This window comes from Callithrix jacchus, chromosome 3 (assembly GCF_049354715.1).
Source record: "Callithrix jacchus isolate 240 chromosome 3, calJac240_pri, whole genome shotgun sequence".
NCBI lineage: Eukaryota > Metazoa > Chordata > Mammalia > Primates > Cebidae > Callithrix > Callithrix jacchus.
In genome coordinates, this window is record NC_133504.1 from 81988264 (window position 1) to 82010864 (window position 22601).

Here is a 22601-nt window from a genome sequence, read left to right on the forward strand (position 1 = left end):
ATGTCCGAAAGACCCATAGACAGTTCACACCATAGGACTCTGTGCAGACAACCCCCAGTACCAGCCCAGAGCTGGGTCAGGTCAACTAATTGGGTCACTAGACCCAGAAGAGAGACAACCATCACTGTTGTTTGGCTTACAGGAAGCCCCATCCATAGAAAAAGTGGGAGAATACTACATCAGGATAACACCCCATGGGACAAAAGAATCTAAACAAGTTTCAGTACTAGACCTTCCCTCTGATGGAGGCTACCCAAATGAGAAGGAACCAGAAAAACAACCCTGGTAATATGACAAAACAAGGCTCTTCAACATCTGGAAAAAAAAAATCACACTAGTTCACCAGCAATGGAGTCAAACCAAGGAGAAACCCCTGATTTACCTGAAAAGGAATTCAGATAGTTAGTTATTAGCTAATCAGAGAGAGACCAGAGAAAAATGAAGCTCAGTGCAAGGAAATCCAAAATATGATACAAGAAGTGAAGGGAGAAATATTCAAGAAAATTATTTTTAAAAAATAAACTAAAAATTCAGGAAATTTTGGACACACATTTAGAAACATGAAATTATCTGGAAAGTCTCAGCAATAGAATTGAACAAGTAGGAGAAATAAATTCAGAGCAAGAAGACAAGTTCTTCAAATTAACCCAATCCAACAAAGACAAAGAAAAAAGAAAAAGAAAATATGAACAAAGCCTCCAAGAGGTCTAGGATTATGTTAAATGATCAAACCTAACAATAATTAGTGTTACTGAGGAAGAGGAGAATTCAAAAAGCTTGGAAAACATATTTGGGGTAATAATCAAGGAAAACATGCCTGGCCTTGCTAGAGACCTAGAAATCCAAATACAAGAAGCACAAAGAACACCTGGGAAATTCACCACAAAAGTATCTTCACTTAGGCACATTGTCATCAGTTTATTCAAAGTTATGACAAAGGAAAGAATCTTCAGAGCTATGAGACAGAAGCATCAGACAACCTATAAAGGAAACCTATCTGGTTAAAAACAGATTTCTCAGAAGAAACCCTACAAGCTAGAAGGATTGAGCCCCTATCTTCAGCCTCCTCAAACTAAACAATTGTCAGCCAAAAATTTTGTATCCAGTGAAACTAAGCATTACATATGAAGGAAAGATATAGCATTTTTCAGACAAATAAATGCTAAAATAATTCGCCATTACCAAGCCAGCACTACAAGAACTGCTAAAAGGAGCTCTAAATCTTGAAACAAATCCTGGAAACACATAAAAACAGAACCTCTTTAAGGCATAAGTTACACAGGACTTATAAAACAAAAATGCAAGTTGAAAAGTAAAAAACAAAAGAACCAAATTACACAGGTAACAAAGAGCACAACAAGTGCAACAGTAGCTCACATTTCAAAAATAACATTGAATGTAAATGGCCTAAATGGTCCACTTAAAAGATACAGAACCACAGAATGGATAACAATTCACCAACCAACTATCTTCTGCCTTCAGGAGCTGATCTAGCACGTGAGGACTCACATAAAGTAAAGGGATGGAAAAAGGCATTTCATACAAATGGTCACCAAAACTGAGCAAGAGTCGTTTTTCTTAAATCAGACAGAACAAACTTTAAAGCAACAGTAGTTAAAAGAGACAAAAAGGGACATTATATAATGGTAAAGGCCTTGTCCAACAAGAAAATATCATAATCCTAAACATATATTCACCTAGCACTGGAGCTCCCAAATTTTTAAAGCAATTACTGATAGACCTAGGAAATGAGACAGACAGCAGCACAATAATAGCAGGGGACTTCAACACTCCACTGACAGCAGTAGACAGGTCATCAAGACAGAAATCAACAAAGACACAATGGATTTAAATTATACCTTGGAACAAATGGCCTTAACAGATGCATACAGAAAAATTTGTCCAATATCTGCGGAATACACATTCCGTTCAACAGTGCATGAAACTTTCTCCAAGACAGATTATAGGATAGGGCATAAAATGAACCTTAAAACATTTAAGAAAAGTGAAATTATATTAAGCACTCTCTCAGACCATAGTGAATTAAAACTGGAAATCAACTCCAAAAGGAACCTTCAAAACCATGTAAATACATGGAAATTAAATAACCTGCTCCTGAATGAGTATTGGGTCAAAAATAAAATCAAAGTGGAAGTTAAAAAGTTTTCAAACTGAATGACAATAGACACAACATATCAAAACTTCTGGGACACAGCAAAGGTGGTGCTAAGAGAAAAATTTGTAGCCCTAAATGCCTACAACAAAAAGACTGAAAGAGCACAAACTGGCACTCTAGGGTCACACCTCAAGGAACTAGAGAAACAGGAATAAACCAAACCCAAAACCAGCAGATGAAAGGAAATAATCAAAATCAGAGCACAAGTAAATAAAATTAAAGCAAAAAAACTTCAAGAGATAAATGAAACAAAAACCTGGTTCTTTGAAAAGATAAATAAAATTGATAGACCATTGGCAAGATTAGCCAAGAAATGAAGAGAGAAAATTCAAATAACCTCACTAAGAAATGAAACAGGAATTATTACAACTGAAATCACTGAAATACAAAAGATTATTCAAAGCTACTATGAATGCCTTTATGCATATAAACTAGACAACTTAGAAGAGATGAATTAAATTCCTGGAAATATACAACCCTCCTAGCTTAAATCAGAAAGAACTAGATACCCTGAATGAAACAATAATAAGCAGTGAGATTGAAATGGTAATTTAAAAATTACCAACACAAAAAAGACTAGGACCAGATGAATTCACAGAATTCTACCAGACATTCAATGAAGAATTGGTACCAATCCTTTTAACACTATTCCAAATGATAGAGAAAGAAGGAAACATCCCTAATTCATTCTATGAAGCCAGCATCACCCTAATACCAAAACCAGGAAAGAACATAATAAACAAACAAAACAAACAAAAAAACTACAGATTGATATCCTTGATGAACATAGATGCTAAAATCCTTAACAAAATACTGGCTAACTGAATCCAGCAACATATCAAAAAGATAATCCCCCATGATCAAGTGGGTTTCATACCAGGGATGCAGGAATGGTTTAACATATACAAGTCAATAAATATGATACTCCACATAAACAGAATCAAAAACAAAAAGCACATGATCATTTCAATAGATGCAGAAAAAGCATTAGACAAATCCACATCCCCTTATGATTAAAATTCTCAGCAAAATTGGCATACAAAGGACATGACTTAATGTAATAAAAGCCATCTGTGACAAACCCACAGCCAACAAAATACTGAATGAGGGAAAGTTGAAAGCATTTCTTTTGAGAACTGGAAAAAGACAGGGATTCCCATTCTCACCACTCCTCTTCAACATAATACTGGAAGTCCTAGCCAGAGCAATCAGGCAAGACAAATAAATAAGGGGCTTCCAAAGTGGTAAAGAAGAAGTCAAACTGTCCTTGTTTGCTGATGATATAATCGTTTATCCTGAAAACCCTAGGGACTATGCCAGAAAGTTCCTAGAATTGGTAAAAGAATTCAGCAAAGTTTCTGGATACAAGATTAATATGCACAAATCAGTATCTCTTCTATACACCAACAGCAACCAAGTGTAGAATCAAATCAATAACTCAACCCCTTTTACAATAGCTGCAAAAATAAAAATAAAATAAAATACTTAGGCATATACCTAATCAAAGAGTCAAGTGATCTGTGCAAGGAAAACTACAAAACACTGCTGAAAAAAATCACAGACAACATGAATAAATGGAAACGCATCTCATGCTCATGGATGGGTAGAATCAATATTGTGAAAATGACCAGATTGCCAAAAGTAATTGGCAAATTCAATGCAATCCCCATCAAAATACCATCATTATTCTTCACAAAATTCTAAAATTCATATGGAACCAAAAAAGGAACCTATACAGCAAAAGCAGTGCTACCAAAAAGGACAATTCTGGAGACGTCACACTACCTGATTTCAAAAAAAAAAAAATATAAGGCCATAGTCACCAAAACAGCATGGAACTGGTACAAAAATAGGCACATAGATGAATGAAACATAATTGAGAACCCAGAAATAAACCAAATATTTATAGCCAATTGATCTTTGACAAAATGAACAAAAACATAAAGTGGGGAAAGGAAACCCTTTTCAACAAATGGTGTGCTGGGATACTTGGCTAGCCACATGTAGAAGAATGAAACTGGATCCTCATCTTTCACCTCATACAAAAATAAATTCAAGATGGATTAAAGACTTAAACATAAGACCCGATGCTATAAAAATTCTAGAAGATTACTTTGGAACAATCCATCTAGACATTAATTTTGCAAGGATTTCATGACTGAAAACCCAAAAGCAAATGCAATAAAAACAAAAATAAATAGCTGTGACCTAAATTAACTAAAGAGCTTTTGCAGAGCAAAAGGAACAGTGTAGGGAACCATCACATCTGTGGGTACCCTTAGTTCCATAGCCACAAAGGAATGAGAAAAAAAAAAAAAACAGATTAAGAGAGAAAGTGGGACCAGGGGGCCATCACATATTACTGAAGGAGACAAGAAGGCTCTGAACTGTGATCCTCCACACTATTTACTGGTTACAATCACTTTGATCTATAGGGTAGGGGCGGACTGATGTTGGGGAAAGGGTGATGTGACGGTGAAGTGAATCAGTGAGCTGGAACTGGTGTGTCATTCTAAAGACTAATAACAGTGGCAGTTTGAGAGTTTCACAAAACAAGAACACATGGTTATCTTTAGCCTTTTATCCATGTGCAGCTGGTGGAATGTGGACCATACAAGGAGCCTACAAGTCTGGTTACATCTTAGTGCTATGAGGGGGTTTTATGTCCTTGAGCACAATATTTATGGTAACAGAGCGTAGGTCACCCTGCACCAGAACATGAGGCATGGAGAAGTTTGCCTCCCCAGAAGCCTCCTTGAAGTTTGCTGCAGTTTGTTATTCCCAGTTTATATATTACTCATAACCAATTTAAACAGGCATTCTGTAGGTCCTTTCTCCTTTGCTGCTTATCCCAATAAAGTGAGCAAAGTAAACAGACAGTCCACAGAGTAGGAGCAAATCTTCACAATTTACACATCCAACAAAGAAATAATATCCAGAATCTACTACAAACTCAAACAGATCAGTAATAAAAAAAACAAACAATCCCATCAAAAAATGGGCTAAGGACATGAACAGGTAATCCTCAAAGTAAGATATAGAAATGGCCAACAAACATATGAAAAAATGCTCAACATCACTAATGATCAGGGAAATGCAAATCAAAACCATAAGGCCATGTCACCTGACTCCCACAAAAAATGACCATAATAAAAAATCAATACATATCAGTGTGGATGTGGTGAACAGGAAAAACTTCTACACTGCTGGTGGAAATATAAACTAATAGAGCCATTGTGGGAAACAGTATGGAGATTCCTTAAAGAATTAAAAGTAGAACTATCATTTGAGCCAGCAATCCCACTACTGGGTATCTACCCAGAGGAAAAGAAGTCTTTATTTGAAAAAGATACTTGCATATGCATGTTTAGCAGAACAATTCACAATTGCAAAGTTGTGGAACCAACCCAACTGATGGACCAAGCCCATCAGTCAACTAGTGGAAATTGTGTACATTATGAAAGTGTTTTTCATACTACAATACAAAAATAATAAAGAGAAATTAGACAAGCATTTCTTTTTTTCCAAAAATAACTGTCTAAATGTTACCTTTTTTGAACTGTCTATTGGAAGCTCTTAATATTTTAATAGTAAGTATTATTATACCTACATATATTTAAATAGCAAAATAACTGGTTAAATAGTGATTTTTAATGAAGAGCACATATTTCTTTAAAAACAACTTTATATTATGTGACCTCTTTGCCCTCTGACTGAAGATTGGCACCCGTTTAAAAAACATAAATTATTTGGGATAAAAGTCATTGTACTATATCATACATAGTAATTTAAGCCACAGAAAATATTTGTGCATTTTATGGAATCTTTTTATAAAGATATTAACATTCCAGAATGACAACCTATAAAACATGTAAATACTTATTCTCTTATTTCACAATTGCATATATCGGCAATAATCCCTCTGCTGATTAAATTTATAAAACAACAGTCAGCAGCTTACATGTAGCAGGTTATTTATATTCTAAAAAGTCAAATGACAGTGGCTGCAACAACATAATTGATGAGTTAAGTGAGTTTTATGTCCACAAAACAATTTTAAAGCTGAGTAAACCGAATTTATGAGGCATATTCACATGGATTATAAAGTCAATATATTACTGTTTATGTATCAAGTCAGAGAAAATTATTAAGGATGATTTCAGCCATGGATAGTTAGGGTGGAAGACCTTGGTTAAATTTTGAGGCAATAATTCAAGAAAATTTTGGTAGCTACAAAGCTAGTGTAACAAATAGGATAACTGTGCTATAATAGACTTTAGCTGATTTATTTTCTAAATGTAAAAAACATACAACTGGAGTTTAATACCAACTCTAAAAAACATTTCAAAATGTACTATTGGGAACAAATATTTTATTCAGGCTTATCAGGAAATAAGGCTTCATGAAACTTGTAAACAAATCGAAATAGACATTTTGAATACAACCAAAATATAAATCAGCTCTTGGCAAGTAACTTAAAAAGTGATTATATTTTAGTACCATTTTATCATAAGAAATTAAACATATTTTTTTTGTCCAATAAAGTTTTGAATGGCTTTAGCCAAATGTAATAGCATATATTTTGATCATTAACGGTTATCATATAAAAACAAATATACTAAAGGACTATCAGAAAATTTTGAAGGCATATAAAGGAAAGATAAAAAATACATCTTTTCATAAACACTGGGGTTTTTCACTCTAGTATGAAGTGATATTTTATGGACTACATAGACCCCAATACTAAAACCTTAAATTATTTGCTGTGTAATTTGGGGCAAGATCTATCAGTCCTTGAGACTATGTATAGTCAAGAATTCTTCACCTAATACATACCTTCATTTCCAACTAGTATTTAATTGTGAGGAAATGTCAATATTAGAGACTTAACTCTATGGCAAGCAAACAAGTCAGCCTTCCACAGTTCCATGAGTACTTGGAGAAGCTATGAGACTTCTGGGTGAAAGACAATGGACTATTCACACACAGCACAGCAAGCATCCTTAATATGGGCAAATTTGTGCCAACTTTCTTTATTCCCAAATCCCACAAGGACAAAACAGATGGATGTGTGCACACACAGTGGGTGAAAGGAACTGTGAGCATATGGAAAGTAAAAATGTTTAATGGGTAGTACACATTTCTGTCCTGTGCATGGAAGATAGGTATTATCTTATTATACTAGGTAGTAAGCATGTTTCCCTTTGCTCCAGAGGGAAACAAATGGAATTTAATCCATCTTCAAAGGGTGTTCATTATGCAAACAACCTTGAAAAGACATCCAGAAAAAAATAGGAGCTAATGCCTCACTGTACAATATGCAGACATGTCAAAAAACTATGGAAGATTATCTCCTAACAATAATAAGTACTATTCATTTATTCAGAAAAAATATATGGTGTGCTATATACTAGTTCTAAGGATTGAGAATATAGTGGTAAATGAGACAGAATACTTTCCTGCATTCATGGAGCTAAAATTTAAATAAAATAAACAACCGCAATAATTCTGAGTTAAATTAACAATGTAGATATAAAGCGAATGCCTGTTACATAGTAGTATAGCATGATCAAGGAAGCCTTCTTTGATATTACATTTGAGTTAAGGCCTAAATTATGAAATCTAGGGAAATAGAATTCCTAGCAAAAGAAAAGTAAGTAGAAAGATTTCTATTTGAATTTAAAAAATTAGCTATGCCAGTAAATTCGAAATTAGATAGATAAACAAAAGCCTAACAAAATCTCTTTTAATAAGAAAAATATAAAACATTAATATAACTATCTAGCATTCAAAAATGTACAGCATTCAAAACGGTCAAAAAATGAGAAAACAAGCTACTGACTAGAAGAAAATATATCTAAAGAATACATCTGGTAGAATACTATTATCCAAAATATATAAGAGACTTAAGAAACTCAATAATAATTTTAAAAATCTAACTAAAAAACGAACAAAAGACCTTAGTAGACACCACTCAAATACAGATATACAAATCACTTCAAAATAATGTTTTAGCTCCCACATGTCAGGGAGAATATTTAATATTTGTCATTCTGTGCCTGGCTTATTTCACTGAATAGACCGTTCTCCAGCTCCATTCATGTTGCAAATGACAGGATTTTATTCTTTTTTTATAGCTGAATAGCATTCCATTGTAAATATGTACGATTTTTTCTTTATCCATTTATCCCATTATGGATACTTTAGTTAATTCTATACTGTGACAATTGTTAATGGTGCTGCAAAAAATGTGGGAGCATAGACATATCTTTAATATACTGATTTATTTTCTTTTGGATTTATACCCAGAAGGAATAGTAAATGCTTGAGGTAATACATATCCCAATTACCCAGATTTGATCATAACACATTCTATGCATGTATCAAAATATCACGACTCAATAAATATGTACAATTATGTACCAATAAAATTAAAAAGTTTAAAAATTTTTAACATTTGTAAAATCAGATAAAACTATTTACAGAGGGCAAATAAGTATATAAAATATACTTCATGTAATAGATAATGAGGGAAATGCTAATAAAACAAGATACCACTACACTCTTCTTAGATAGTCAATATTCAAAAGACTGGAGAGGATCTACATCAAATGCTAGAGAGGATGTGGACAACAGAAACTTTCATTCATTGTGGGCAAAAATGCAAAATAGTGCTGACACTTTGGAAGACAATTTGGCAGTTTCTAAAAAAACTAATCATGTCCTTACCATATGATCCAGCAGTAATGCACCTTAGTATATATCCAAGGAAATTGAAAACTTAGACCACACAAAAATCTGCACACTGATATTGATAGCAGTTTTATTCATAATTGCCAAAGCTTTGAAGCAAATAAGATGTTCTTCAGTAGGTGAATGAATAAATAAACTGTGATACATTTAGAAAATGGAATTTGTTTAGTAGAAAAAAATAAATTAGCTGCAGCTGTGATTCTGATGAAAAAAAAAAGAGCTAACAAGCCATGCAAACACATGGCAAAATCTTACATGCATATAATTAAGTGAAATAAGCCAATCTGAAAGACATACTCTATGATTTCAACTATGTCATATTCTGAAAAAGACAAAACCACAGAGCCAGTAAAAATGTTCAGTGATTGCCAGGAGTTAGGAAGGGAAAAATAAATAGGCAAAGGGCAGAAGATTTTCAAGGTATTAAAAATACTCTGAATGATATTCTGATGATGAACACATGTCATCATACATTTGTCCATACCCATAAAATACACAGCACCAAGAGTGAACTTTAATGTAAACTATGGACTTGTGTTATGATGAGTCAATGTTCATCAATTAAACATAACTTTGGTAATGATGTTAAACTAGCTTACCAGTTTTAACAAATGTACCACTATGGTTGGGGATGTTAATAATGAAGAAAGTGATGCATGTGTGGAGGCAGGACTTATATACAAAATATCTCTACCTTTCTATTAATTTTGTGGTAAACCTAAAATGGCTCTTCAGGAAATGAAGCCATAGAAAGAAAAAGAAAGAAGGAAACATTCCTTGACACATTGTATAAGCTTTATGTAAACTTCAGAAAACCAAACACTGTGTGTTCTTAATTATAAGGTGGAGCTCAATGATGAGAGAACACATGGACAAATGTCAGAGGGAACAACACACACTGGGGCCTGTCAGAGGGTTGTGAGGGGAGGGAGAGCATCAGGAAGAATAGCTAATGGAGGATGGATTTAATACCTAGGTGATAAGTTGATCTGTGTAGCAAACCACCATGGCACATGTTTACCTATGTAACAAACCTGAACATCCTCCACATGTACCTTGGAGCATATAAAAAGTTGAAGGAAAAAAATAAGGGATACCAATGACCAATCCTCTTCAGGAACAAATAATTAAAAAAAATAAAATACATATAAAAATGTGTTTATATTATATATACATATATGGAGAGAGAGAGTTACATGTTCTGTATAACACTGTTTCAGTCAATGACAGACATACAAAATGGTGACCCCATAAGATTATAATGGAGCTGAAAAATTACTATTGCCTAGTGATGTCAGAGTGATCATAAAGTCCTAGTGTATTGCATTACTCACATATTCATGGTGATGCTTTTGTAAACAACCCTACTGAGCAGCCAGCCCTATAAAAGCATAGTGTATACAATTATGTACAGTACCTAATACTTGACAGTGGTAATAAAATATTTTACCACTTATGTATCTATACACTACACTTTTGTTGTAATTTTTGTGGGTAATTCTTATACTTATAAAAAAAATAAAAAATCTAAAACAGCCGCAAGGAGGTCCTCTGGAGGTATTCCAGAAGAAGGTGTTGTTTTCCTAGCAGATGACAGCTCCATGTGTGTTATTCCCTCAGAAGAGTTTTCAGTGGAACAAGATGTGGAGGAAGACAGAGATAATGACTTTGACACTGTGTACACCTAGGCTGTGTACACAAACACTAAAACTGTGTGTTTGTGTCTTCATTTTAGAAAAAAAGTTATAAAGTAAAAAAAAAGTAAAAATAAACTTTATTAGAAATATGTTTACAGAATAACAATATAAAGAAAAAACGTATTTTTATAGGTATAAATGTATTAGGCTAAGTTTTATTATAAAAAAGTCAAAAAATTAAAAAATTAAATGTTTACAGAGTAGAAAAGTAACAGTAAGATAATTTATTACTACATAAGTAAATATTTTTACAATAAATTTTGTGTTGCCTGAATTTACAGTGTTTACACCATCTACATTAGTATACAAAAATTTCTTAGGCCTTCAGATTCACTCGCCACTCGCTCACTGACTCACACAAAGCAAACTCTATTCATGGCATCTGCCCTATACGGGTGTACCAGTTTTTAATGTTTCATACCAAATTCTCACTGTACCTTTTTAATGATTAGATATGTTTAGATACACAAATATTTACTGTTGTGTTATAACTGCCCACTGTATTCCATACAGTAACATGTTGCACAGATTTGTAAGCCAGAAGCAATAAGCTTGTTTGTAAAGAGAGAAGTTTTTTGTGTTTTTTTTTTTTTTTTTTTTTTTTTTTTGAGATGGAGTCTCACTCTGTCACTCAGGCTAAAGTACAATGGCATGGTCTTGGCTCATTGCAACCTCCACCTTCAGGGTTCAAGCGATTCTCCTGCCTCAGCCTCCTGAGTAGCTGGGACTACAGGTGTATGCCACCACACCCAGCTAATTTTTGTATTTTTAGTAGAGACAGGATTTCACTATGTTGGCCAAGCTGATCTTGAACTCCTGACCTCGTGATCCACCAACCTTGGCTTCTCAAAGTGCTGGGATTACAGGTATAAGCCACCGTACCCAGGCAAGAGAAAAGTTTTTAAGAAGAAAAAGGTGGTCAACTTGTTCCGTATTGATATAGTTTGGCTATGTGTCCCCATTCAAATCTCATCTCAAATTGTAATCCCCAAGTGTTGGGGTAGGGACCTGGTGGGAGGTAGTTGGATGATGGGGGCAGTTTTCCCCATGCTGTTCTCATGATAGTGAGTTCCCATGAGATCTGATGGTTTTATAAGGGGCTCTTCCCCCTTTACATGCTCTCACTCTCTTCTGCCACCATGTAAGACATTAATGCTTCCCTTTTTGCCGTGATGGTAAGTTTCCTGAGGCCTCCCCAGTCATGTGGAACTGAGAGTCAAATAAACCTCTTTCCTTTATAAATTACCCAGTCTCACATATTTCTTTCTAGCATTGTGAGAACAGACTAAAACAAGTGTATTGTTGAGAGTTCATAAGTCACGATTAAAATTTTTAATCCATTCCTTCTTTGTGACCTTTATCAAAGTTCATTCAATGAAAGGACTGAGAAGAAACTCTACTAGTATGAGTTGAGAAGGGAGCATGCATGTCCAGTGAAATCATGCATAAAAAAACAGTTCTTTTATTTTGAAGTACTAACATGCAACTAAATTTTCATCTCCTTTCTGAAGTCCTCTTTAACTTTTCAGTCTGAGAAATATGTTCTTATTTCTTATAATCAAGTATCTTTGCTGTTAGTAAGTTATCACTCATAGATGTTGACCTCCTTGAGCAAAGTTTTCTCTTTTTTCTTTTCTTATGTATGTCACAGTGAACAACACAATTTTTGGTAAGCATTTTGAATTAAATTCAAAGACAGTCAATTTCACTGAATTCATAATTCCGCATATATTAAGGGATTTATATTGTTCTTAATACGACCTTTATTCAGAACTAATAATATTTTAACACTATGCCAACTGCTCAAATATTTGAGGAAAAATGTAACACCGCATTTAGAAATTTGTTCACATGCAAGTATATTAGATAAACTCATAATGTTTTCCTAAAGATTATGTATTATTTGGAGGCTATTTATGCTGTCAAAGCAAAGCAGCAGGAGACCATTTTCACAGTACTCAGAAATGCTAAAAATTTAGTTTGTTTGGAGGTGAGTGTGTAAACAGTTTTAAATAACATTTTATCAGAACTTTAATCAATCTTGTGCTGAAACATGAAGTAAAACTAAATATAGAACTGAAAGTGCCTTTTCCTGCCAAGAAATATTGTTGAAAACTGCAGAGAATGGATGTTAAATGTTCTCACCACAACGGAGGTAATGCATTTGTTAATGAGCTAGATTTAATCATTTCACTATGTATATATATAGACACACACACACACATATATATATATGTATATATATATATTTCAAACCACTATATATATTGGATTCCACATTTTATGTATTTTATAAAGTATTACATATGTATATATTAAATCCACATATACAAATACTTATATATACAACATATGTATATATACTTCTATATACACACATATGTATATGAAATATGTACATATTTTATATATACACATACATGTTACACATACACGTGTGTACACATATATATACACACACATTTCAAAGCACAAAACATAAAACAAAGCATCATGTTATACCTAATAAGTACAAATAACTTTGTCCATCAATTTTTTAAAAATCTGCTTTTCTGAAACCTTTTATTTTTCACTTTCATTCTCTAGAATGTTTGATGAAACCACTTGTTCTCACCTCTTCTTTTGGATGATAAAATATAAACCGATGAAGATGTGGGTCTTTGTTTAGATTTTATTTTGATTTGCAATAACACTCTCATGGCCAAAGCAAGAGATGCATATGAAGTGAAAATAAATGTAGTTTTCATTTAATCATCATCTCTTCTTTACATGTCTGAACAAAACTATGAAATATGTATAATTTGATGCATATGAAACTTGACTAACCAAAAGCCATCCCTTTGATGTAAAGAAACTCATCTCACTATTTCTATTTTCTATATTGCTTTTTCCTTACTATATTTATATCAAGTGTAAACTACAGCTTTAAAGATGCTTTGCTTGTAAAGACGATGGCGAATGAGTGAAAAGCATGTTTTAGGAAATCCAGGGAAATATTGTCATATGTGTACAGACTGCTACAGTTTCTTCCACAAAAGACCTGAGAGAAATAGAGTCAATGCGACTGTACTTTTATTTAAGAGCTAATTGTATGGAGTTACTGATCTAATTTAAAATACATACTCAAGAATCTATTGAAAAATAATATACAATAAAACATTCCTCAGTTATTAACAGTTGAGATCCTTATCAATAAAGGAAAATATAAATAAATCAAATAATGGTTTCCACATATTAATTTTATTCTGATATGCTGTATTCCAATTGGGGTTTAGGAAATCTGATTTACTAGCAGGAAATGCTGAGATTCACAATAATTTGAGTCATTTTAATTTTAATTCCACTTCTTCCTCTGTTTTCTGTATCATTCCATGTCATTTCTTTGTAGCCAACCCTCGCAATCTTCTCAATCTTTCCTGTTTCTAGTATATTTTCAAGAAATCATTCTGATATGACCTTTGACCCACCAGTCCCTGAAAAGACAATTCATTGTTTTCACTCTGCCAAATTTAACTATCATTTCTCAGTCCCCTCCTCTTTGATCTATTAGCAAAATTTGACACTCCTTTAGCTTTGAAACATTGTCTACTTGGCTTCCAAATCCACATTATACCAGTTTTCTTTTTCTCCGATCTACCTTTTCCTTCTCAGTTTCTTTCAGTGGCTTCACCTGATTTCCAGCATTGGACTATCTCAGCAATTAGTCATTTAATCTTTTCTATTTTCCATCTTTATTCAATTCTTTGGTGATATTATCCAGTCTTGTCATTTTAAATTTTATTTTATCTGAATGACTTTCAGGTTTATGTCTCTACTCTAGAATTCTCTTCTGAACTCTAGATTTATATTCACCTGCCCAGAAATTTTACTTTGATGTCTTGCAAGCATTTTAAAGTTAAAATTTCTAAAACTGAACTTTCAGTTACTAAATGCCCTCCTCCCCCTACCAAAACTGTTTCCTCCCATAATCTTTTCATTTCACTAAAAGCAATCACATCCTCTCCGTTGCTCTAACTAAAAGCTTGGGTGGCTCTTAACGTCTTTTTATTTCCACCTCATTTTCAATTTTCAGAATACCTGTTAGTGTTTTCTTCAAAATGTAGCCAGAATCCTACAAATCTTTGCCACCTCCACTTCTATTTCTCTGGCCCAAACCACCAGTATATCTCTCATAGATACTCGTAAATACTTAGTAACTAGTTTTTCTGTCTCTACCCTGGCCATGCTTTAATCTGCTCTGGACAGCAGTGATATAACTCTGTTGATTATGACTAGCGACATAAAACCTTTCAGTAAGTTTCATCTCAATCAGAGTAAATATAAAAGACTTTAGAATAGTTTATAAGGGAAGACAATATTACTATTTTAATTACCATCACCATAAACACCTTTTTGACTTAATCATCTACTAATAGACACTTGAGCCTAACCTATCTCCCTGCTGTTCTGAAAGCACAGTAGGTATCCAGCTGACCCATTCTTCCTCTATCTGGAATTCTCCTACCCAGCATATCTATGTGGCTTGATACTTACCTTCTCCGGATGTTTACTCAAATGATACTTGATTTGGTAAAGACTTTCTTTGCTATCCTATTTCAAATAGCAGTTTCCTCCATTTTTGTTTTGTTTTTCCTCATAGCACTTACCATCCATTTATTTTATTTGTATATTTTGTAATTCTCTGTATCACACTAGCCCATCAGATGACATTTATCTCTACAAAATTATGACTTTGGACATTTCAAACACATCTGTATTTTTTGTTATTATTACATTATTTGATTCCAGTGAATAACAAAGCACATTTTAGTTCATTAATCAATAGTGATTTTTATTTTATATTTCTTAAAATTAAGAAAAATTTGAGTCATTGTGGAAATTGATGATATTATTTTATGAAATTTGAAACTAATATACTTCATGATTTTGTTTTCAAATTACAGAAAATAAATTTTGGAAATAAAAATTTTCTTTGGAAAATACTTCAGTTGTATATTGTATACTTCTTCATAAAATTAATCATCCTTATTGCTTTAGAACCCTTATATATAGTATTTCTTCTACTACATGCTCACTCCTGTGACAATGTAAATGAAAGAAAATAACTTCTAAGTTAACCTTAATATAATTGTGGATGAGACTTTTTTCAGATTCAAATTCCTATTTGAAATCAACCAATTCTTTATTCTTAAAGTTCTTTTTAATTAATAATTTGAGATGTAAGACAATTATAACATAAAAGAAGCAAAAAGCACATAATGGCATAATTATTTTTAAAAGCACTGAGAGAATAATATAGATGAAATGGCCTGCTGGTCTCACTGTTTCTTCTGTCCAGCATGTCACTAACTTTTCACATTTCTTCTCAAATGTGAAAGGTTAGGTAGTTTGACTCTGTAATGTATGGCACAGACTCTAATTTTGGAAGTTGTAGCTATTTTCACACAGATGATGGGTTCAGTGGTGCTAAACAAAATACAGTTGCTTTGAATTAGCAAGGATAACATAGAAAATCACAGGAGCAAAGCAATTAGGAACACAGATTTAAGTAATTTTTAGAACTTTGGTTATTGGCAAAGTAGTAAAAGTTTCATTGGCAAAATAATGTATTATTTAAATGAACTGAAAAGTCTGAAAAAGACCATTAATGTCAAGTTTAGGATAAAAGCTTTTTAATATAAACATAGAAAATGTTTAAGTGAAAATAACCCATCTCTTCTTAAATTTATGAAGACCAAAATCATTAAGAAAATGAAATATAAGTAAAAAGGGAATGAAATCTGAGACCTATTCATTATTGTATCATTTTATTCATTACCATGCCCCAACAGTTACATAATGCAATATTTTAAAATCATATAAAAGTAAAACCATTATAAGAAAATAGTATCATTAGTGATTAGACACCTAAATAATGAATGTTGCTTTTTGGAACATTTTTGCCTCCTGTAGGAGCTTAGAGGATGACATTAATATTTATATCTCTCCATTCTTGTGTTTAATTAGATCTGATCAACTGTGCTTGATTGACTGTCTTTGATTAACAATGTCCCAATTTGATTAACCATTTTCTTAATTATAAACACTTATAAAAACATTCTGCCATAGAGATATACTGTACTACTGTATTTACTAATAGCCAGAAATTCTGATAAAACTGATTGACCAGGATAGAAGTCAGAATACTAGATTAAAATATGCATAGAATAATTTTGTATGACTTGCTGTTATCCTGCATTCATCAGGTATTCATTTTATTCTAGACTGAGGAGACATTTTAGAGTGATATTGAAATTTCTAGTAATATTTTTATTATTTCTTTTAGACAAACTACAATTTTATTTAATATATAGTTAATACTGAAGTGTTCCCAAAATCAAAAATTAGAATAAGATGAATAAGATGTGTATTTAATCTTTAATGCAACTCATCAGCAAAGGAAATATCAATAGCTGCAGAACTATACAAATTGTCCTATACGCTCACTGCAATTCTGCTCACGTGACCTTGCTATGATTGTATCATAATCTGGGAGATAAAATAATGTATCTGACCTCAATACAATACTAAGAGCCACATAGTATCTATTCTCATTACTCAAAGCAGTAGAAAGAAAGGGAGAAGACTGAAAACACAGTAAAAGTAGGTAAGGAGAGTATGAGAAAAAGGAAATACTGGACGGCAAAAGACCTGAGAGTGATAGAGGACAATCTAATCTACCAAGAAAAACCATGGAAGTAGTTTTCTCATTGTAATATTTACGAGTACTTTTCTCACAGTGGTATTTTATGAGTATTATTTCTCACAGTAGAATTCAGTAGACTAAAATAGGAAACAATCAATATGTATACCAATAAAATTAAATAGAAAAATAATGTCTACAGGCTAAATAAAAAGACAAGAGAAAAACAATGTGAAAAGGTTTTCCCAGCAAAACAAATCATAAAAAATTTCACATGAAACATTCAAAACATAGGAGACAGTAGCCAAACAAAACTACTACTAGAAACAATTAGAAAAAAGTTTTCTCATAACATATGAGTACAAATGTCTTAATATTCTGTCACTGGAAAAAAAATGGTTATGTAATCTTTTTCTTTTCTTTTCTTTTTTATTTTAGTTTATTTTTAATTTTTTATTGGATTATAGGTTTTGGGGTACATGAGCAGAGCATGCAAGACAGTTGCGTAGGTACACACATGGCAGTGTGCTTTGCTTTTCTTCTCCCCTTCACCCACATTTGGCATTTCTCCCCAGGCTATCCCTCCCCACCTCCCCCTCCCACTGGCCCTCCCCTTTTCCCCCTAATAGACCTCAGTGTTTAGTACTCCCCTTTCTGTGTCCATGTGTTCTCATTTTTCATCACCCACCTATGAGTGAGAATATGTGGTTTTTCATTTTCTGATCTTGTGTCAGGTTGCTGAGGATGATGTTCTCCAGATTCATCCATGTCCCTACAGACGACACGAACTCATCATTTCTGATTGCTGCATAACATTCCATGGTGTATATGTGCCACATTTTTCCAATCCAGTCTATTATCAATGGGCATTTGGGTTGACTCCAGGTCTTTGCTATTGTAAACAGTGCTGCAATGAACATTCGTGTACATGTGTCCTTATAGTAGAACGATTTATAGTCTTTTGGATATATACCCAGTAATGGGATTGCTGGGTCAAATGGAATTTCTATTTCTGAGGCCTTGAGGAATCGCCACACTGTCTTCCACAATGGTTGAACTAATTTACACTCCCACCAACAGTGTAAAAGTGTTCCTTTTTCTCCACATCCTCTCCAGCATCTGTTGTCTCCAGATTTTTTAATGATCGCCATTCTAACTGGCGTGAGATGGTATCTCAATGTGGTTTTGATTTGCATCTCTCTGATGACCAGTGACGATGAGCATTTTTTCATACGATTGTTGGCCTCATATATGTCTTCTTTTGTAAAGTGTCTGTTCATATCCTTTGCCCACTTTTGAATGGGCTTGTTTGTTTTTTTCCTGTAAATCTGTTTGAGTTCTTTGTAAATTCTGGATATCAGCCCTTTGTCAGATGGGTAGACTGCGAAAATATTTTCCCATTCTGTTGGTTGCCGATCCACTCTAGTGACTGTTTCTTTTGCCGTGCAGAAGCTGTGGAGTTTCTTTAGGTCCCATTTGTCTATTTTGGCTTTTGTTGCCAATGCTTTTGGTGTTTTGTTCATGAAGTCCTTGCCTACTCCTATGTCCTGGATGGTTTTGCGTAGATTTCCTTCTAGGGTTTTTATGGTGCCAGGTCTTATGTTTAAGTCTTTAATCCATCTGGAGTTAATTTTAGTGTAAGGTGTCAGGAAGGGGTCCAGTTTCTGCTTTCTGCACATGGCTAGCCAGTTTTCCCAACACCATTTGTTAAACATGGAATCCTTTCCCCATTGCTTGTTTTTGTCGGGTTTATCAAAGATTGTATAGTTGTATGTATGTTGTGTTGCCTCCGGTGCCTCTGTTTTGTTCCATTGGTCTATATCTCTGTTTTGGTACCAGTACCATGCTGTTTTGATTACTGTAGCTTTGTAGTATAGTTTGAAATCCGGTAGTGTGATGCCCCCCGCTGTGTTCTTTTTGCTTAGAATTGACTTGGCTATGCGGGCTCTCTTTTGGTTCCATATGAAGTTCATGGTGGTTTTTTCCAGTTCTGTGAAGAAAGTCGATGGTAGCTTGATGAGGATACCATTGATTCTGTAAATTACTTTGGGCAGTATAGCCATTTTCACGATGTTAATTCTTCCTAACCATGAACATGGAATGTTTCTCCATCTGTTTGTGTCCTCTCTGATTTCGTTGAGCAGTGGTTTGTAGTTCTCCTTGAAGAGGTCCCTTACGTTCCTTGTGAGTTGTATTCCAAGGTATTTTATTCTTTTTGTAGCAATTGTGAATGGCAGTTCGCTCTTGATTTGGCTTTCTTTAAGTCTGTTATTGGTGTAGACGAATGCTTGTGATTTTTGCACATTGATTTTATATCCTGAGACTTTGCTGAAGTTGCTTATCAGTTTCAGGAGTTTTTGGGCTGAGGTGATGGGGTCTTCTAGGTATACTATCCTGTCGTCTGCAAATAGAGACAATTTGGCTTCCACCTTTCCTATTTGAATACCCTTTATTTCTTTATCTTGCCTGATTGCTCTGGCTAGAACTTCCAGTACTATATTGAATAGGAGTGGTGAGAGAGGGCATCCTTGTCTAGTGCCAGATTTCAAAGGGAATGCTTCCAGTTTTTGCCCATTCAGTATGATATTGGCTGTTGGTTTGTCATAAATAGCTTTTATTACTTTGAGATACATTCCATTGATACCGAGTTTATTGAGGATTTTTAGCATAAAGGGCTGTTGAATTTTGTCAAATGCCTTCTCTGCGTCAATTGAGATAATCATGTGGTTTTTGTTTTTGGTTCTGTTTATGTGGTGAATTACGTTGATAGACTTGCGTATGTTGAACCAGCCTTGCATCCCTGGGATGAATCCTACTTGATCATGGTGAATAAGTTTTTTGATTTGCTGTTGCAATTGGCTTGCCAATATTTTATTGAAGATTTTTGCATCTATGTTCATCATGGATATTGGCCTGAAGTTTTCTTTTCTCGTTGGGTCTCTGCCGGGTTTTGGTATCAGGATGATGTTGGTCTCATAAAATGATTTGGGAAGGATTCCCTCTTTTTGGATTGTTTGAAATAGTTTTAGAAGGAATGGTACCAGCTCCTCTTTGTGTGTCTGGTAGAAATCGGCTGTGAACCCGTCTGGACCTGGGCTTTTTTGTTTGGTAGGCTCTTAATTGCTGCCTCAACTTCAGACCTTGTTTTTGGTCTATTCATAGTTTCAGCTTCCTCCTGGTTTAGGCTTGGGAGGACACAGGAGTCCAGGAATTTATCCATTTCTTCCAGGTTTACTAGTTTATGTGCATAGAGTTGTTTGGAATATTCTCTGATGATGGTTTGAATTTCTGTGGAATCTGTGGTGATTTCCCCTTTATCATTTTTTATTGCATCTATTTGATTGTTCTCTCTTTTCTTTTTAATCAATCTGGCTAGTGGTCTGTCTATTTTGTTGATCTTTTCAAAAAACCAGCTCTTGGATTTATTGATTTTTTGAAGGGTTTTTCGTGTCTCAATCTCCTTCAGCTCAGCTCTAATCTTAGTTATTTCTTGTCTTCTGCTGGGTTTTGAGTTTTTTTGATCTTGCTCCTCTAGGTCTTTCAATTTTGACGATAGGGTGTCAATTTTGGATCTCTCCATTCTCCTCGTATGGGCACTTATTGCTATATACTTTCCTCTAGAGACTGCTTTAAATGTGTCCCAGAGGTTCTGGCACGTTGTGTCTTCGTTCTCATTGGTTTCGAAGAACTTCTTTATTTCTGCCTTCATTTCGTTGTTTACCCAGTCAACATTCAAGAGCCAGTTGTTCAGTTTCCATGAAGCTGTGCGGTTCTGGGTCTGTTTCTGAATTCTGAGTTCTAACTTGATTGCACTATGGTCTGAGAGGCTGTTTGTTATGATTTCAGTTGTTTTGCATTTGTTGAGCAGTGCTTTACTTCCAATTATGTGGTCAATTTTAGAGTAGGTGTGATGTGGTGCTGAGAAGAATGTATATTCTGTGGATTTGGGGTGGAGAGTTCTGTAAATGTCTATCAGGTTTGCTTGCTCCAGGTCTGAGTTCAAGCCCTGGATATCCTTGTTGATTTTCTGTCTGGTTGATCTGTCTAGTATTGACAGTGGAGTGTTAAAGTCTCTTACTATTATTGTGTGGGAGTCTAAGTCCTTTTGTAAGTCCTTAAGAACTTGCCTTATGTATCTGGGTGCTCCTGCATTGGGTCCATACATGTTTAGGATCGTTAGCTCTTCTTGTTGTATTGATCCTTTTACCATTATGTAATGTCCTTCTTTGTCTCTTTTGATCTTTGTTGCTTTAAAGTCTATTTTATCAGAGATGAGAATTGCAACTCCTGCTTTTTTTTGCTTTCCATTAGCTTGGTAAATCTTCCTCCATCCCTTTATTTTGAGCCTTTGTGTATCCTTGAATGTGAGATGGGTTTCCTGGATACAGCACACTGATGGGTTTTGGCTTTATATCCAATTTGCCAGTCTGTGTCTTTTGATTGGTTCATTTAGTCCATTTACATTTAGGGTTAATATTGTTATGTGTGAATTTGATACTGCCATTTTGATGCTAAGTGGCTGTTTTGCCTGTTAGTTGTTGTAGATTCTTCATTATGTTGAAGCTCTTTAGCATTCAGTGTGATTTTGGAATGGCTGGTACTGGTTGTTCCTTTCTATGTGTAGTGCCTCTTTTAGGAGCTCTTGTAAAGCAGGCCTGGTGGTGACAAAATCTCTGAGTACTTGCTTGTTCGCAAAGGATTTTATTTTTCCTTCACTTCTGAAGCTCAGTTTGGCTGGATATGAAATTCTGGGTTGAAAGTTCTTTTCTTTAAGAATGCTGAATACTGGCCCCCACTCTCTTCTGGCTTGTCGTGTTTCTGCCGAGAGATCTGCTGTGAGTCTGATGGGCTTCCCTTTGTGGGTGACCCGACCTTTCTCTCTGGCTGCCCTTAGTATTCTCTCCTTTATTTCAACCCTGTTGAATCTGATGATTATGTGCCTTGGGGTTGCTCTTCTTGCGGAATATCTTTGTGGTGTTCTCTTTATTTCCTGCAATTGAGTGTTGGCCTGTCTTGCTAGGTGGGGGAAATTTTCCTGGATGTTGTCCTGAAGAGTATTTTCCAGCTTGGATTCATTCTCTTCGTCTTGTTCTGGTACACCTATCAAAAGTAGGTTAGGTCTTTTCACATAGTCCCACATTTCTTGGAGACTTTGTTCATTCCTTTTTGCGCTTTTTTCTCTGATCTTGGTTTCTCGTTTTATTTCATTGAGTTGGTCTTCGACTTCAGATATTCTTTCTTCTGCTTGGTCAATTCGGCTATTGAAACTTGTGTTTGCTTTGCGAAGTTCTCG